The sequence below is a fragment of the Diceros bicornis genome, chromosome 1, assembly GCF_020826845.1.
Source record: "Diceros bicornis minor isolate mBicDic1 chromosome 1, mDicBic1.mat.cur, whole genome shotgun sequence".
Classification (NCBI taxonomy): Eukaryota; Metazoa; Chordata; class Mammalia; order Perissodactyla; family Rhinocerotidae; genus Diceros; species Diceros bicornis.
Window position 1 is genome coordinate 2,581,246 of NC_080740.1, and position 17,159 is coordinate 2,598,404.

The 17,159-nt window shown below is 39.0% G+C and overlaps 1 long non-coding RNA gene across 3 annotated transcripts in view; it reads right to left on the reverse strand.

Annotated features, from left to right (window-relative positions):
* LOC131416870 (uncharacterized) overlaps nt 1-17,159 on the reverse strand; it is a 56,819-nt gene that overhangs the window by 18,932 nt on the left and 20,728 nt on the right. Inside the window, exons 5-6 of one of the 3 annotated variants that reach the window (XR_009222654.1) lie at nt 6,262-6,317; nt 4,463-4,551 (exon numbers count right to left, since the gene is read on the reverse strand). The exons of the other annotated variants lie outside the window; for them this stretch is intronic. This is a non-coding gene — a long non-coding RNA (uncharacterized LOC131416870). Of the gene's footprint in view, nt 1-4,462; nt 4,552-6,261; nt 6,318-17,159 lie in introns of those variants that run through there. 3 annotated transcript variants of the gene reach the window in all.

A 17,159-nucleotide genomic window follows, 5' to 3' on the forward strand; every position in this document is an offset into this window, starting at 1 on the left:
TAAGTACATAAATTTGAAATATAAGTAAAGGCACACTTTGCGCATGAAATATGAAATAGTTCAAATTCATTAATTTTTAAAGAAATTGTCAATATAATTTTGAAGCTGGTGAACTATGCTTATATTATTGTCATTTATTGGGACTACTTTGGACAGTAAACAAGCAAGCCCATTATCATTTTTCAGAATGAGCCACGAATTATGTGAGATCTTTAAGAAGATACACTCGTAAAATGCATCTGCCTGGTATTCTTGTTAGTGATATTATCACTTTGCAGATGAGGAAACTGAGTCATCACATGATTGAATTTGGGGAATCAAAGCCAAGTCTTCAGTCATCAATGTCCATATCCTTTCCATCGTATCATGCTCATGGTTCCAGCCCTCCCAATTTTGTGTTATCATCAAATGTAATAAGCAAAATTTACCTTCATGCATGGCATCAATAAAAATATTGGCTGAGCCTGCAGTCTGACTTTAGGTTGACATAAAGCTATTAATGGATATTCTCTTTACAGTATGGTTCAACCACCCATCCACTTAGCTACTTTAAGTATCAACAAGCCATAGTTCACCATTTATCCCCGAGAAAGTAATAACGACAGTAACAACCACAAGAATACTAATATTCATCATTTTTTGAGTATCAGGTACTGTCATAGAGTCTTCACATACATTATTTCATTTAACTCTCACAACAGCCTTGTAAGGCAACACCATTATTTTTCTCATTTTACGGAAAAGAAAACTCAGGCTCAGAGACATTAACTAATTTGGTCAAAATTACACAGCTAGCAAATATACACTCAGTTCTGGACCCAGATTTTTTTCCACTGATCCAAACCGTCTTATATTTCCAAAGTACATCAGAGTTAACAAAAACATGTTTATTTTACAAGTGTATTAGCTTTTTTAATCTTTATCACAACTTATTTTATAGATAAGGATATTGAGGCTCAAGGAATTTAGTTATCTTTTCCAAGTTCTTATAGCTAATAAATGTCAGAGCTGGGAGTCAAAGCTTGGTTGGAGTTCTTTCTATTCACTGCTTCTCACTGGAGACTATTAAACGCTTGGTTGAAATCAGGACTGCCTGTGTTCAACTCAGTGTTTGCTAATCTGTCATCATAGGAACACTATCTAAAAATTAGTTCCCACAAACCTTATTAAATAAAAAATCACTTAGAACAATTGTTTGCACAAGTTCCTACCCTCTGAATTAATAAGAAACCTCTATGTTCATGGATATAACTATAATTTTATGCTGGGGCCTCTCGAGGATTTCAGACAAGAGAGAGATGAGAACTAAGGACACTATAAGACCCTTACAGAGGTATTGAAAATAGGAGGATAGCAATAAGGGTCTTCAAAACAGCTGACATGTGAATGAGGAGCCTAAAAGATTATTAAAGAGAGAGGATAGGACTAAGAAGCTGGAGATGAGCAGAAACAAAACACCATACAATGGAAGTACCTTAATATGCTGATAGAAATATAGACAACGTTTTCTAGAAAAGTTTCCGTTCCTTCCTTAGAATATTAGGATTGGGTTTGGCTGCACATAACAGGAAGATCCAAAATGACAGTGGACATAAGATGAAAGTTTGTATCTCTTTCACACAATGGCCAGAAATTGGCAGTTCAAGGCTAGCATGCAGTCTCCACAGAGTTAGAGACCTGAGATCTTTCTTTGTCGTTGCTGTGCCATTCACAGCTTCCATTCGCAGCCACCTCATGGCCCAGGCTAGCTACTGGAACTCCAGTCATTATATTCACATTTCAGGCAACAGGAGAAGGAGGAGGAAAAGAAGGGTCTACTCTCTCTCTTCAAATGAGATTTTCCAGAAATAACTCACAACATTTCTGCTTATATAGCACTGAGCAGAATTTCATCACATAAGTATACTCACACCTAGTTGCAATGGGGATTAAGTCCTTTAGCTGGGTACACTGTCCCCAGGTAAATGCAGGTTAGGTTACTGAGGAGGAGAGAGCACGGATGGTGCGGTGTGCAACTAGCAGGTTCTACCAGGAATGGGTAAAGGATAAATAATAACAATTCATTCAATCTACCTACGTCCTCAAAGACATCCACATCAGGATATAGCAATGCCATAAATAAACTGGCACCATAGTACAATTTTCTGTTTATAAAATTTTTAAAGTAAAATCAATTTAGATACTTTTGTAGCAAGAATAATGAAAATGGATTGACTATGAAGCCAAAAAGGAGAAAACTTGACTTTTGTATTATACTAAAATCACAATATTCCTCTAACCTGGCAGCTGGCTTTTGTCCTCAGGCTGTGGTGGCTGGAAGCATATGATAAGCAACTCTCTTACATTTAATGTCATCTGTATTCTCACACGGTCACACTACAGATTGCTTAAACTGAACGTGCAGCTGCAATCTTTTCTCCTTACCTGTATTCATATTTCAAGCAAATACAGCTCAAATTTCAAAGGAAAACTCTATCAAAAATGATATTTAACTTCTATATATTCAAAATACTGCATAGAAACTAAATCCTCCCCTCTTTCTAAAACTGTATAGAAATATGTGATTAAAGGATATTTTGAAAACATTAAGGTATATGACACATTCTTATGTAAAAACAACTGTTCTTTTAAATGTATTTTTATTTCCAATAATGATAATAATAGCTAAAATTTATCGAGTGATTATACTGTGCCAAGAGCAGAGCTGAGCACATTATCTTATGCATTCATAAACGGTAAGAAGAGCTTCAGTGTGTTTTCTTAAAATTTTGTTCCTTAGGCTCTGTCATTCATTCCTCCTTTCCATAATCATTTGTCAAATGTTTATTATGAACCTAGCACTATGCTAAAAGACAGGGATACAGAGATAAAAAACAGATACCATCCTAAGGAAACTCACAGTTGTTTTTAAAAGTGAACAAATGCACTACATTCTAATTCCTGCGTGCATGGGTTCTGGGACAGACCATCGAGGTTCAAATCCTGACTCCATGAATGCCAGCTGTGGGACTTGAGGAAAATCACATAACTTCTCCAAGCTTCAGTTTTCTCATCTGAAAAATGGGGATACCAAAGTACCAAATGAGATAAGCCATGTAAAACACCTAACTCACTGTTTGGCATAATGTAAGCACTCTATAAATGTTGGTTTTATTATTTATTTGTATAAATAATAGCACCCAGATGCTAAAGGAACACTAAGAAAGATGCTGAACCCAGACACAAGGCTGAGAAGGCTCAAGAAGACACCCGAGTTGAGTACTGATGGTTGTACAACTCAGATATTCTCCTAAGTTCTCCAGCTTTCAGGGGTCAACCCTGAGCCACATCCCTGTACAAACAGAAAGTCTCCTCTTTCATTGGGTTACCCTCGCAAGGATAGCAGTGAAAACCTGAGGGATGATGACATGTTCTGCAAATCTTCAGTCTCCCCTAGCCAGGTGCTCTCTCCAGATCATTGCTCTACTTTGTGCACAGCATCTCTGCTCACACCTAACCAGCTGTCCCAGGCTGTTTCTGCTTTCCTAGTTTCACTTCAGCCTCAAGCATGAACATAGACCCCTCCATTGATGCCCCAAGGCACATCTAAAAGGGGCTGTCCCTTTAAATAAGGCTTCACTGAAAGATCAGGGAGAACAGAAATACAAGAAGTTAGCCCCAACTATGACTAAAGGTGGTTACTCTCAGAATCACAGCCCAAATACAAGTTGACTGTCTCCCCTTAGCTCCCACAGGTCTTTTCCTGATGGGGGTGGGAGCCCGCTACACCCCATCTACCGGAATCTTCAGACACCCCCACATTCCAGAGTCCAAGCTCAATTCCCTCTTTGCTCCCAAAGAAGGGGAAAAGTTTTCTCTCCCTAGGCTAAGGCCCTTATCTTTCCCACCTCAGGATGACAGGTGCATGGGCACCCATTTCCTTCATGGCGCTGCTGCCCTGACCTCAAAGAAACACCTGAGATGATCATGTGAGTCCTCAAACACTGCCCCAAATCAAGGTTATTCCACGTTAACTCTGTAGGACACCAGTGGATCAGTCCATATAGTGCCGCTTCAAGCTGGTCTGTAGCCACATCGCAGACTACCCTTGGCCTTGAGGTGAAAGGAAGTCCAGGCCTGCATGACCTTCCTGCCGTGGTTCCCAGTCTTATATGGACACTGCTTGGACAAAAAGACACCTAACTGTACTGACACAATCATTTTCAGGCTAAGGAAAATCTAAATCCAGATTTAGGAGAATTTTTTAAATAAACTTGCTAATATACTACATTTACGTTATTAAATAGAACACTTAATATCTTACTCTAAAGGTTTTGCATTGGGGGTTATTACCCTACTTTCTGGGCTTCCCTGAGAAAAACGGATAGGTGTTTGCTTTACAAATACGTTATTAAAAGGAATCACTCAAGTGGTCCATCCTCAAACAAAGAAGTCTCACCCCAAAGACAAATGTTTACCTGTCCAGGGTCTCGTTTCCTCAGAGTTCTGCTCTCAACCCGATGACGGCAGGTATACTTTGCTTTTCTGTCTCAGTCAAGTGTGTGTCTCAGTCTTTAGAATGGAAATAGCCCAGAGCATGTTGAAAGCAATCAAGAACTGTCTTATTAAAAGGCATTTTAGCATTCTACTAGTATTGAACACAGTAATACCCCTTGGGAGGAAACTCCTTCAGAGATGTTAGACATATAAGCTACAGGCCCGATCTAGAAACCAAGGAGAACCAGCTTTTGGATAGTCAAGAACTATTGGGCACTCAACTGTGTACCCAAAAGGACTTGTATGAACATTACTCAAGCAATAAGTTAGAAGTTCAGTGACTCTTAACATTCCTACTATCATAGCACCCAGGGGACAATTCAAACTGCCTTCAGTCATCTATTCCCAACACCTCTCCTCTGCTTTAGACAGCCAAGTTTGGACAAGTTTAGACTTTTCCAGAAATATGTCAAGTTTTTTCTTTCCTCTCTGCAATAGGAAATTTTTAAACATATTTTTTGTTACTATTTAACTGAAATTTAAAAAATAATATTTTGCCAGCTATTTCAGTGGATTATTGAAAAAATTAGCTGAGGTAATAGGGTAATGAATAGAACAAATTTTAGGAAAGTGTAGACCATGTATAAATTATTATCCTTATTGCCTTAATAAGGCAGGAAGAGGGTAGATAAGCCTTAATTGTATAAATGGCATTTAATACACAGCCTGGGAGAGCTGGAAGGAAGAGGAATTGACTCACGTTGAGACCAACTTTGTAATTACTTTGTCTTTCCTAATCCTCACAACCAATCTACAAATTAGACATCTCTGTTTTACTGTAAAGGAAACTGAGGATAGCAGGGGTTAAGTGACTTGTCCTATGGCCACACTACTGATAAGAGCCTGAGTGAGACTTAAACTCAAAAGAGAGGGCTCAGAGAGCTTAAGCAGAAAAGCAGCAAGAACAGGATTGTCCAACTTGCATCTCACTGTTGCCTGGTCCAGACTCACCTGGTCCCCTCCTAAGTGAGAAACGTGAGGGCTCCCTTCTCCAGCCCTTCCAGTTCAGCCTCAGCCCGAGACCACCGAGAAGGCTGGACCCTGGCCAGCAAGCGGTTAGAGGGAGGGGTGGCACGTGGAGTTGGTGTGCCATTGCAGGTCCAGCAGAGCCCTGAGCAGCCGCAGACCCGCTGAGCTTCCTCTTGCTTCCACCACGCTGTCCAGGTTACAAAGCGGGATTCTGCTGGGCTTGAGGCCTGTCCTGAGCTTCAGGCCACTCCCCTCCTGCAGGTGGTTGAATCAGTCCCCTGGATTCCGAGACAAGCAGGTGGGCCACCTTGAACCCATACATGGCCCCGTATAAGATCTTGAATATTGCTACCAACTGGAAACTCCTGCCAAGCTGCCCCATCCATCAGAGGATCCCTTTGGGCAAGGACTCCGGACTATGTCAGTTCTGGATTATTTGCTTTGACCTTTTGGATGTTGCATGTTGGCCAACTCCTATGGGTCCAGGCCAACCCTGCCCTTCCTTCCCCCTCCCCAGGCTCTTGAAGTCTCAATATGCCTCATGGCCAAGCCCATCTAAGTTAGGGCAGGATGAGGCTTTGCCTCACCACGAAGGCCTGATAAAGGTTTGCCATAAGTGAAAAGTGCCCAAGCTGAAAACAGGCCACCTGCTGCAAATACCCAAGAGTGTCACAATTTATTAAGACACACCTTGACTGAAGAGTCACAGATTAAGAACAGAAGTTTAAGAAGGTATGAGGAGCTTGTTCCACTTACCAGCTCTGGGATCTTTAGCCTACGCCTTTAGCTTCCCCGTGCATCACTTTCCTCATCTGTAAAATGGGGGCAGGGACACCCATGCCACTAGGTTTTTATAAGAATTAATTGAGATAATGTTTGTTAAGGATCAGGGACAAAACCTGGTATACTGTAGGTGCTCAATAAATGCCATATATCATCAATTCTAAAACGACATTCATTTTCACATTTTAACATCTCCGAAATTGGAGTGAATCTTATATTGCATCACAGTTTAATTGACATTTTTTTGCCCTTTCTTAATGGTACATAAATAATGGTACATCTTATATTCAATGGCATCTTAGGTTTGATGAAATGCAGTAACATCTTTCCCTTACCACAGTGTCTAAGAACATATTTTATTCCCTCCCAAACCTGACAAGTCTCACAGCAAAAATAAAAGCAGCATATAATGGATGGTGCCTTATAACCATTTGGAACAGTTGAGAACAATTTTTCCCAAACTGAGAACATTTCACCCAACAACTCCACTTTTAGGGCTATGAAAAGAGCAACTGAGATTTCTGTGAAATAACAGGATCTTTATAGACAGTTCTTTTTTGCCTTTTTCACAGACAGGCCTTGTTTTTTTAAAAAAAAAATTAATTGCTAACTAGATAATGCAATTCTATGAGAGGAAATATGTTCTCCTTAAACTGTTCCACTCAGACCATACTGGTTGATTCTGCCAAATAATCAAACATTTCTAAACAGGTTGAATTGTTTTGGTCCAAGTCCCCTGGTTTTAAAACTGATTTATATGAGGACAGCCATGAGCAAATGAGTCCCACAAGTGCACCTACACTCTCACTGGTCACCTGTCCCTTTCTTTCCAAGATGCCCTTTCTCCTTGCCTCTCCCTCTGTTGATTCTTACCAAAGAGCCATCCAATGAATCAGGAAACCACAGAACTTTAGAGCTGGGCTGAAACATTCCCTGATATCCCCAACTCAAAACCAACTCTTCCTCTACTGGGTTTCCATGACCTTTCAGCCTTATTTCCATTCTAGTACTTACATGCCACAATTATATTTTTAGGGGAGCTCTCTGTCTCTTTTCACTTCTCTTCATTGGCTTCGAAAGCCCTAAAAGGCAGGACCATATCTTTTGCACATCCATATCCCCACAGCATCTTATAAAGTATCTTAAATATATTAGTTGTGCTATTTTGCTGAAATGTATTGAATTGAAATATCTTACGTACAAGTGCTTTTCACCAAATATAACGGACCTTTGTCAGTATTGTTACTATATGAATGACATCAGAGAACCCAAGTAATCACAAACAAATATGTACCCTGACTAAGAAATTGGACCTTCCTTGAAACTGGGTTGGTCTTGCCCCCATCTCCATTCCCAGAAAACAGTAGATCCTCCATAAATATTGAATGGAGAAATCTACTCTGCCTTGCCTCAATCATCATGTTTTTCCAAGATTCTCCCAGGTACTTATAGCATTTTCCTTCATTTATTCAAACAAGAAACAACAGACTTTCTTGAATCTCCAGGTCATTACCACTGTTGCTATGACAATCAGAAACCCAACACCTATCTCCAGTCCTCCTTTTCCCTCTTCACCCCCAAACTCTGTAGCTTCAGATTATCATAGCTACTTAAACAGTTTGCTAATGACCCTGACCAGTCATATATACCTTTTAAAACACTATAATAATAATAAAAAAATAATGGAATAATAAACAAAAAAATAAAATTTTAAAAAATTATCTATGGGAGAGGGAGAGAATAGAGTGGAGGCTGGGGCTAAAGTTATACTACTCCAAATATATTTTATTTTGTATACTGGAATTTGAGGCCATGTAAATATTTTATGTATTTATAAGACAAAATTAAATTTAAAAATTAATTTCTAAAAACAAACAAAAACAAAATTTAAAAATGAATCAAAAATTATTTCAAGTGACTTTCCAACACAATAATTTGATTGCATAATCCTAGTAGGATAGACCCTAAAGACAAAAAAGACCTATACGAATAATCGTAAAATTGTTTTCAGTAAACATGTTGTTGATACTGTTATTTTGTTGGCTATGTTCTGGGGGACAAAGCAAATGAGTAATTACATTGGTGTCTTTGGGAATCAACCAATTTCGGCGTGGGAGAAAGGAGATACAGGTGATATAAGACTGGTAATGTTAAATAAAAACTCTGTAATCCTAATTTTGAATTGGAAGTATCAGTATGAATTCATCATGTATTTTATCTTTAAAAAAAAATTTTTTTTTCCTAGCTCTGTCCACTGAAAAAGGCTAGAAACATGTTTGCAGTTCCAGAATACATTTTCACTGAAAAATACAGCGCTCCTTGGAGAAACAGCTGATTCCAGGTCTAGGGCAGAAAATGTACCAGATGACGCTGGAATATCACATCAAACCACAAGCAAGGCAGCTGTAAAAGAGGAATGGAGCTAAATCAAAAGGACTCAGGAGCCAACTTGAAGATGCTCCCACTGGTCAAAGATGAGACAATCTGAGCATCAATAAGGATGGAAACACATCAATAAGTTTAAGTCCATGAATTCATAATGATACTATTAAAAAAACCTCATTGGTCACACATGTCGAGGATGCTAGAGAAACAATTCATTAGTTTGAAAACTGGTAAATACAGGGAAAGGATCAAGCATAAGTCTTGTCTTTTTTGTGCATATCATACCTCAGACTACAATAATCATCTTTTACTCAGAGAAGTTTCTCTTTATAGAAATAGTCCAGCTAATAAGTAAAGAATGATACAATTTAAATACAACCATTTTGTAAACTCTCATGAAATAGTGGATCTGAGAAAAGATTATTAATGGCTGCTAACATCACAAAAAAGGGACATTATTGTGTCCATTTGGAAGTACCCAAGACCACCTATGAAGTAGCCACACGTCAAATAACAAAACACAAATCTCTTAAGCCTCTATATTTAAATACCAGGTTACAGAAATATGAGGAACAGCAGACATGTTAAACAATACCTTCCTAGGAGTGTAAGTAGCAAAATCCAATCTGGATAATTCTACAGGACAAAAAGATCTAGTTTCTTCAACAAATAAACCACAAGGGAAAAAAGGGGAGGTGGGCCTATTAATCGTATATTAAAAGAAACTCAAGAGGCACACCAACCAACAGCAGTGTGTGGACCTTTTCTGGAAAGTGATTTAAACAAAAAAAAATTGAGACAGAGAAATTTAATTAATAACTATTTTACAATATTAAGAATTATTGTTAAATTTTTAGGTGAAATGATACCTAATCTTTTAGTGATACATGTTGAAATATCTGCAGATAAAATGATATAATGCCTGATATTTGTTTCAAAATAATCTAGGACTGAGGAAAGTGGGGGGAGGTACAGACAAAACTCAGTCATGAAACTACTGAAGCTGGTACACAACAAGGGGTTCATTATACTATTCTCTCTCCTTTTGTATATGTTTGAAATTTTCCATAACAAAAAGTTTTTTAAAGGTACCACTATAAAAAGTACTACAAAATATTTCACACCTAAGGTGAATGAATCCTGTAGAATCTTCAGGAAGTACTAGAGATGGCACGCATGCATATAAGTAAACTCCCATTCTTCAAGGTGGTCAGATATTTCAAGATAAAGGACACTATAGCCTGGAGGAAGTACACATTTAGGTTGACACAAACTCACTCATCTCTACTTTTTATCCAAAAGTGCACCTTTGGATAGATTTGGCTCCAAACACACCAATCTTCATGCATCATCACTTCTGGAAGATTCTCAGTCACCTATAACACTAATTATGTCATTGGAACATCTTGGAAACAGTCATGCTCATTCCCACGGGTCCCCTGGCACCACCAAGGTTTCACTGGCATCTGCAGCCCTGTGTCTGGGCTCCCAGATTTCAGACTTAAGGGTGTTCCTGGCATCGGAGGCTGCAAACATTTCCCACACAACTTTATAAAGAAGATAAACACCCCAGCTCCTCTTCCCCAGTATTTTACCCATCTTTTCAAGGCCTTAGCCACACAAGAGTCTGATATTTACCTGACCAAGGCTGCCGGCCAGGACCTAGGCCCAAATTGGCAGCAGTGATGGCAACAACAGTGCAAAAGCAGCAACAAGGGCAGCAGAGGCTGCAGCCATGGGAGAAAGGAGGGGTTCTGCACGCAGGCACCGCAGGGACCATGGCTTGCCCATCAGTCCCTGGAGCCTGACTGTGGCATTGGCACAAATATTAACTTTGGCTGGAGGCTGGGACAGGAGCTGCCGAAACACAGGCAGTAAACTTTGTCAGTAAATTATCACAAAACAAGCGCACACACGAACACTACAACAAAGCGTGTCAGGAGTCACTCTAATCCTTTAAAGAGTTTAGAATCTCAGATTTTGAAAACTGCTTCAACGTCGCAAAGCACACATCCAGACACTTAGACAATAAATTTAAAGATCATGGCATTTGACAGAATAGTACTATATTACTTTCATATGAAGCCTCAGATGCACCAGTTATTAATGAGGAAGATAATTAAAATTTTTTTTCCTTGTAGTTGAAGATGCATTGACATAATGCATAAACCAGCATTGCGAATTTTATACAAATCATGAAGCCACATTTGGTTTCTTGTAGAACCTCCACAAGTTACAGGAAATGTCAGAGGAAACATTAAAATGCCATTGTATAAATTTACATTTAAAATTAAATTTTGACTTACACAAAATTGGTTTGTATGAAGAATGAAATATTTTTAGAAAAATTGTTCCATGAGAATCATCAGCTCTACATGTACTAAAATTTTTATTTCAAAATAATTTATCAGAGGGGGCAGCCCGGTGGCGTAGTGGTTAAGTTTGTGCGCTCCGCTTCTGGCGGCCCGGGGTTCGCAGGTTGGGATCCCTGACGCAGACCTATGCACTGCTTGTCAAGCCATGCTGTGGCGGTGTCCCACATCAAGTAGAGGAAGATGGGCATGGAGGTTAGCCCAGCGCCAATTTTACTCAGCAAAAAAGAAGATTGGCAAGAGATGTTAGCTCAGGCCTAATCTTCCTCACAAAAATATAAAATAAAATAATAATAAAAATTTATCCCAAATGTTGTCACAGCTTATAAAATACTCTTAACAATTCCAACAACAATTGCATCAGCAGAAAGATCCTTGTCAAAATTTAAAATTATCAAAAATTATTTGCAATCTTTCATTTTCCAAGAGCAACTAGTGTCTCTTTCAACTGTACCAAGTGAAAATAAAACTGCAAAAGTATATATTTTAATGACCTATTAAAAGAATTTGCAGAAAAGCCACAAGATTATAATTAATCAAGATATCAGATTAATAAAGTATTATTTATTGTATTATATACAATTATGACACCAAAAATATTTTTTGCACTTTGTAAGTTATATTGTTACTCATATATCACTATTATCTCTGCTGTATTTTATAAGTAACAAAATATTTTTAAAGCAAAAGCTTTATTTGTAATACTTTTAATGGCACTTTTTTCCCGCTTTCTCAACAAGGGCCCTGCATCTTCATTTTGCACTGGGTCCCTCAAATTATGCTCAGGGAAAAGGGTGTTTTTATATGTTTCATCCGGTTAGGGGAACAGCCATATTTCTAGATGTAATCAAGGCCTTTAAAGCGGTTTCTAAACACTGTTACATGGGAGGAGGGAAAAGTTATAACTCTTATAGTAACATTCAACCAATTCTTGCAAGTCCAGCATTATAGAAGGTTCTAGTTGGGCAGGTGGGGGGGATCTTAAAGATCAACAATTCCGTTATATAGATAGCAAACCCGAGGCACCAAACTGTGACTGTTTCAAGGTCACAAGTTATTTAGAGGCAGATTTGGGACAAATTTCAAGTCTCTCGAGTCTGCCTGGTAGAATTTCTAAACAAGCTTTTTCTGATTCTATCTCTAAGGGTCCAGGAAATCAGAAAGCACTTTGGGTATTTCAGGCAGAATAATATGAGTGATGACCACTGAGAAGACAGAAGGCAGTCGTGTTCAAAGGGGCTGGGACAACAGAGGGAATCCAGCTATTGCCAGAGTAGAAAGGGGAGAGCTATTGCCAGAGCTGCCTTCTGCCTTCCATCTTTCACTACAGGTTCCCATTAGCAGAACTGAGCTGGAAGCCAGCTGACAGAAGGGCCCATAGGAGTCAGCCCCCCCATGACACTAAGCAGCGCAGGGAAAGGGTGAGAGCAGGGAAAGCGTGAGCAGAGCAGGGAAAGGGTGAGAAGTGGATTTGAAAGCAAACAAGCAAATGACTGGCACAGGGATAATAACTCCTTCAGGTCTGAGGGCCACCTGAAAGTCTAAAAAGTGCTGGTAGCCAGATAGTACTGGCAGTCCTCAATTATTGAGATAATGCATGTAAAGCCCTTAGCACAATGCGTGAGGAATAGCAAGTGGAGGTTAAAATCATCATCATCATCACTACTATCACTATTGGTACTATTAAATGGGAAGAGGGTAAGAAAATGATAAAAGAATCAGGATATTTTGCCAAAGGATGATGAAACCACTACTCAATATGTGACATAAAAAGACAAAGCTGAACCTATTGTTTACTACAGCAAAGGGGGGCTATGCTGGTCAGGCAGAGTCTCTCCAAGCAGAGCAAACTGTTGACCCTACAGAGGGTCTTTGTGTGGGGGCAGCATGGGGTGTCAGGAATTGCCAGACTTCCAGGGGTGACGTGGGTCGACATTATCTGTGGTCCAGGCTGCTGTGGTGAGACTGGGGCTTAGCTGGCACTCAGAGGCGTGCTTACTGGAATGAGTCTGCCCCGACAGGCTGACTTGCGTGAAGAGCTTACTGAGGCGACTTCTTCTTGATCAATTGAGTGGGTTTAAAACTGGTCCTTGTGGCTACTTGTTACCTTTGCTCCAGCAAAAATCAGTCTTTCCCTAAGTTTATGGGAACTTCCCTATCTTCAGTCCTTCCTTTTGGTCCTCATTCAATCAAAGCTGCAGGAGAGACCTTCGAGGATTGTGAAGATCCTTACCACTATTGATTTTCCTTGAAGGTGAGGTTTCATGGGTGGAGATTTTATTTTCAGTTTACATGTCTGTTGGCATGATTTTATTCTGTTTTTACTGTCTTTGAATCATTTGTTGAATCACCTGTCAGGACAGTGGCTGCACAAAAGCATTTAAGACTCTGGAAAATACACATTTAACAACAGTGAGACAAGTAAGTACAACTGGAAGGGACTGGAAAACATTTCAGAACCATGATCCCAAATTCCCAGACTGGGTCATGAAAACAAGTCTCAAAGATTCTGCAAGTCTATTTTAGATAGTTAGGCTGTCGTTTCTTTTAGCTAAGATATAGATTACTTCAATTCACTTATAGTGTTTAGAAGTAGTATATAGTGCGAGCAGTGGTTCAGAATCTTCCCTGGTTGGACAGAAGAAATCCAAGGCCATTCTATTCTCTCTAACTACTTGGTTTAAGGAATTGAAACTAGTTTGTTGTGCCCCAGAGTTTGGGGTGTATTATTTACTATGTCAGCCAGAGGAATGGAACAAATTTTTGATGAATGCCTCTAGTAGTTTAACTCCTACGGATAGGATCATTATTCTCAGGATCCTCTCCCCATAAAATATTTTACACTTTTGTACTCTTTGAAAGGAGACCTAGTCCATTTAAGATATTGGAGGATTGTCTTAGTTATCTATTGTTCTGTAACAAATTATCTCAAACATGACAGCTTGAAAACAAGAATATTTAGTATCTGAGATTGTTTCTGAGGGTCAGGAATCCAGGAGCAGCTTATGCTGGTGGTTCTGGTTCAGTATTTCTCTTGAAGTTGCAGTCAAGATGTCACCTGAGGCTGCAGTTCTCTGAAGGCTTGAATGGGGGGTAAGATCTGCTCCCAAGGAGGCTTACTCACATGGCTGTTGACTGGCGGCCTCAGTTTCTCACTGGCGGTTGGCAGGATGTCTCAGCTCCTTGCTACACGGGCTTCTCCATAGGGTTGCCCACAACATGGCAGATGACTTCCCCTAGTGTGAACAATATGAGAGAGCAAGGCAGAACTCACTGTCTTTTATAACCTCACCTTGGAAGCGACATACCCTCACTATTACCATATTCTATTGGTCACATAAACCAACCCTGATACAATGTGGGAGGGGTGCAATGTGCAAGGGCATGAGTACCAAGGGGCAAGAATCATCAGGGACCGTCTTGGAGACCGGCTACTGCAGGAATGGCCTAGCTAATAATTCAACAGAATAATTAACCTTGGCCCTGGACTGGCACTGAAGAGCCTGATTCATTCATAAGACACCGAGCAAAAAGCTGTACATGAGATAATTTGACTTTGGTAGAGCTGCGAATATATTGTCTTTGAGTATTATGTGACATGGTTATTGTTTGCATTTTGTTTGTAATTTCCCTGTGCAAGGACATTTTCCTTCATTTATGTATTGTATGCAAAGTGTATCATTACTGGTAAAGTTAGAGCAACATACCCTTACATCATTTATTAATATGGCTGAACTAAAAATAGCTTGGAAGAGCTGAATTACAGAGTTATGCTGATAATTGTCTAGACCGAGGGTCAGCAAACTTTCTCTGTAAAAAGCTAGATATTAAATATTTTTGGCTTTGTGAGCCACACATTCTTTGTCAGAACTAACCAACTCTGCCGTTTTAGCACAAAGGCAGCCATAGACAATATGCTAAAAAACGGGTGTAGCTGTTTTCCAATAACACTTCATTTACAAAAATAGATGGCAGGCCAGATCTGGTCTGCAAGTCATACTTTACCAACCTTGGTCTAGACCTAGGCGAGTCATTGTTACTAGTAAGGGGAATAAGATAGGGTAAGCCAGATGTGGAATATCTTAAATCAGTTATGGAGAAAATTATTACAATATGGCAAATTTGTCCCTACTGTGATGGGTTGTTTCATGGAGAATTTTGGCCTATTTAGTGTGCTATTCTGTTAAATATGTCAATAGTATTTCTAAAATATTTCTATAGTATCTACAGCATGGTATATTAGATTCTATAGTACCTCTTTTACTGTGAGTCTTTACTTTTATTACAGCAATTATTTTAGATATCATTGAGGTATCTAGTAATTAATGTATATGCTGTTTATTTGTTGTTTATTTTTAAAGAGTACCTGAGTAAGATTTTAAAATCTTTTTCTATAGCAGTTTTAAAAAGTGAAGTATTTTAAAAGAATATCAGCTATTAATTTATATATTATTTTATTTTAGTAATTTGAAGTGCCCCTAAGAAGACCACAGTTCAGTCATTTGAACAATTTGGTAAGGAATTGGATTTTATAAGAAAGAATGGTCTGCTTATTGTAAAACAAGCCTAGTCTTTTTTGTGTGTGTGGTAAAAAACACATAACATGTTATTTACCATCTTAACCATTTGTTTAAGTGTACAGTTTAGTAGTGTTAAGTATATTCACACTGTTGTGAAACAGATCCCCAGAACTTTTCATCTTGCAAATCTGAAACTCTATACCCATTAAACAACAATTCTCCTTTTCCCTCTCCCCCCAGCCTCTAGTAACCACCATTCTACTTTCTGCTTCTATGAATTTGACTACTTTACATACCTCATATAAGTGGAATCATACAGTATTTGTCTTTTTGTGACTGGCTTATTTCATTTAGCATAATATCCGCAAGGTTCGTCCATGTTGTAGCATGTGATAGGATTTCCTTCCTTTTTAAGGCTGAATAATATTCCATTGTATATATATACCACATTTTGTTTATTCATTCATCCATCAGTGAATATTTGGGTTGCTTCCATATTTTAGCAATTGTGAATAATGCGGCTATGACATGGGTGTGCAACTATCTCTTTGAGATTCTACTTGCAATTCTTTTGGGTATATACCCAGAAGTGGATTGCTGGATCATATGGTAGCTGTATTTTTAGTTTTTTGAGGAATCTCCATACTATTTTTCTTAGCAGTTATATCATTTTACAATCCCACCAACAATGCACAAGGGTTTCAATGTCTCCACATTCTCATCAACATTCATTATTTTCTGGGATTTTTTTAATATTAGCCATCATAACGGATGTGAGGTGACATCTCATCGTGGTTTTGATTTGCATTTTTCTCTGATGATCATAATTAGTGATGTTGAGCATCTTTTCATGTGCTTGTTGGCCATTTGCATATCATCTTCAGAGAAATGTCTAATCAAGTCCTTTGCCCATTTTTTTTTTTTTAAAGATTTTATTTATTTTATTTTTTCCCCCCAAAGCCCCAGTAGATAGTTGTATGTCATAGCTGCACATCCTTCTAGCCGCTGTATGTGGGACTCAGCCTCAGGATGGACGGAGAAGTGGTGCCTCGATGCGCACCCGGGATCCGAACCCGGGCCACCAGCATCGCAGCGCGCGCACTTAACCACCAAGCCACAGGGCCGGCCCCTTTGCCCATTTTTTAATCAGGTTATTTGGCTTTTTGTTGTTGAGTTGCAGGAGTTTTTTATATATTCTGGATATTAACTGCTTATCAGATATAGGATTTGCAAGTGCTTTCTCACTATTCACTTTTTTGATTGTGTTCTTTGGTGCACAAAAGTTTTCAAGTTTGGTGTCATCCCATTTGTCTGTTTTTTCTTTTGTTGCCTGTGCTTCTTCTTGCATCACGTCCAAGAAACCACTGCCAAGTCCAATGTCATGAAGCTTTTCCCCTACGTTTTCTTCTAGGAGTTTTATAGTTTTAGTCTTACATTCAAGTCATTAATGCATTTTGTATTAATGTTTGTATATGGTGTAAGGTTAAGGTCCAACTTCATTCTTTTGTGTACGGATATCCAATTTTCCCAGCACCGTTTGTTGAAGAGACTGTCCTTTCCCCATTGAGTGGTCTTGGCACGCTTGTTGAAGATC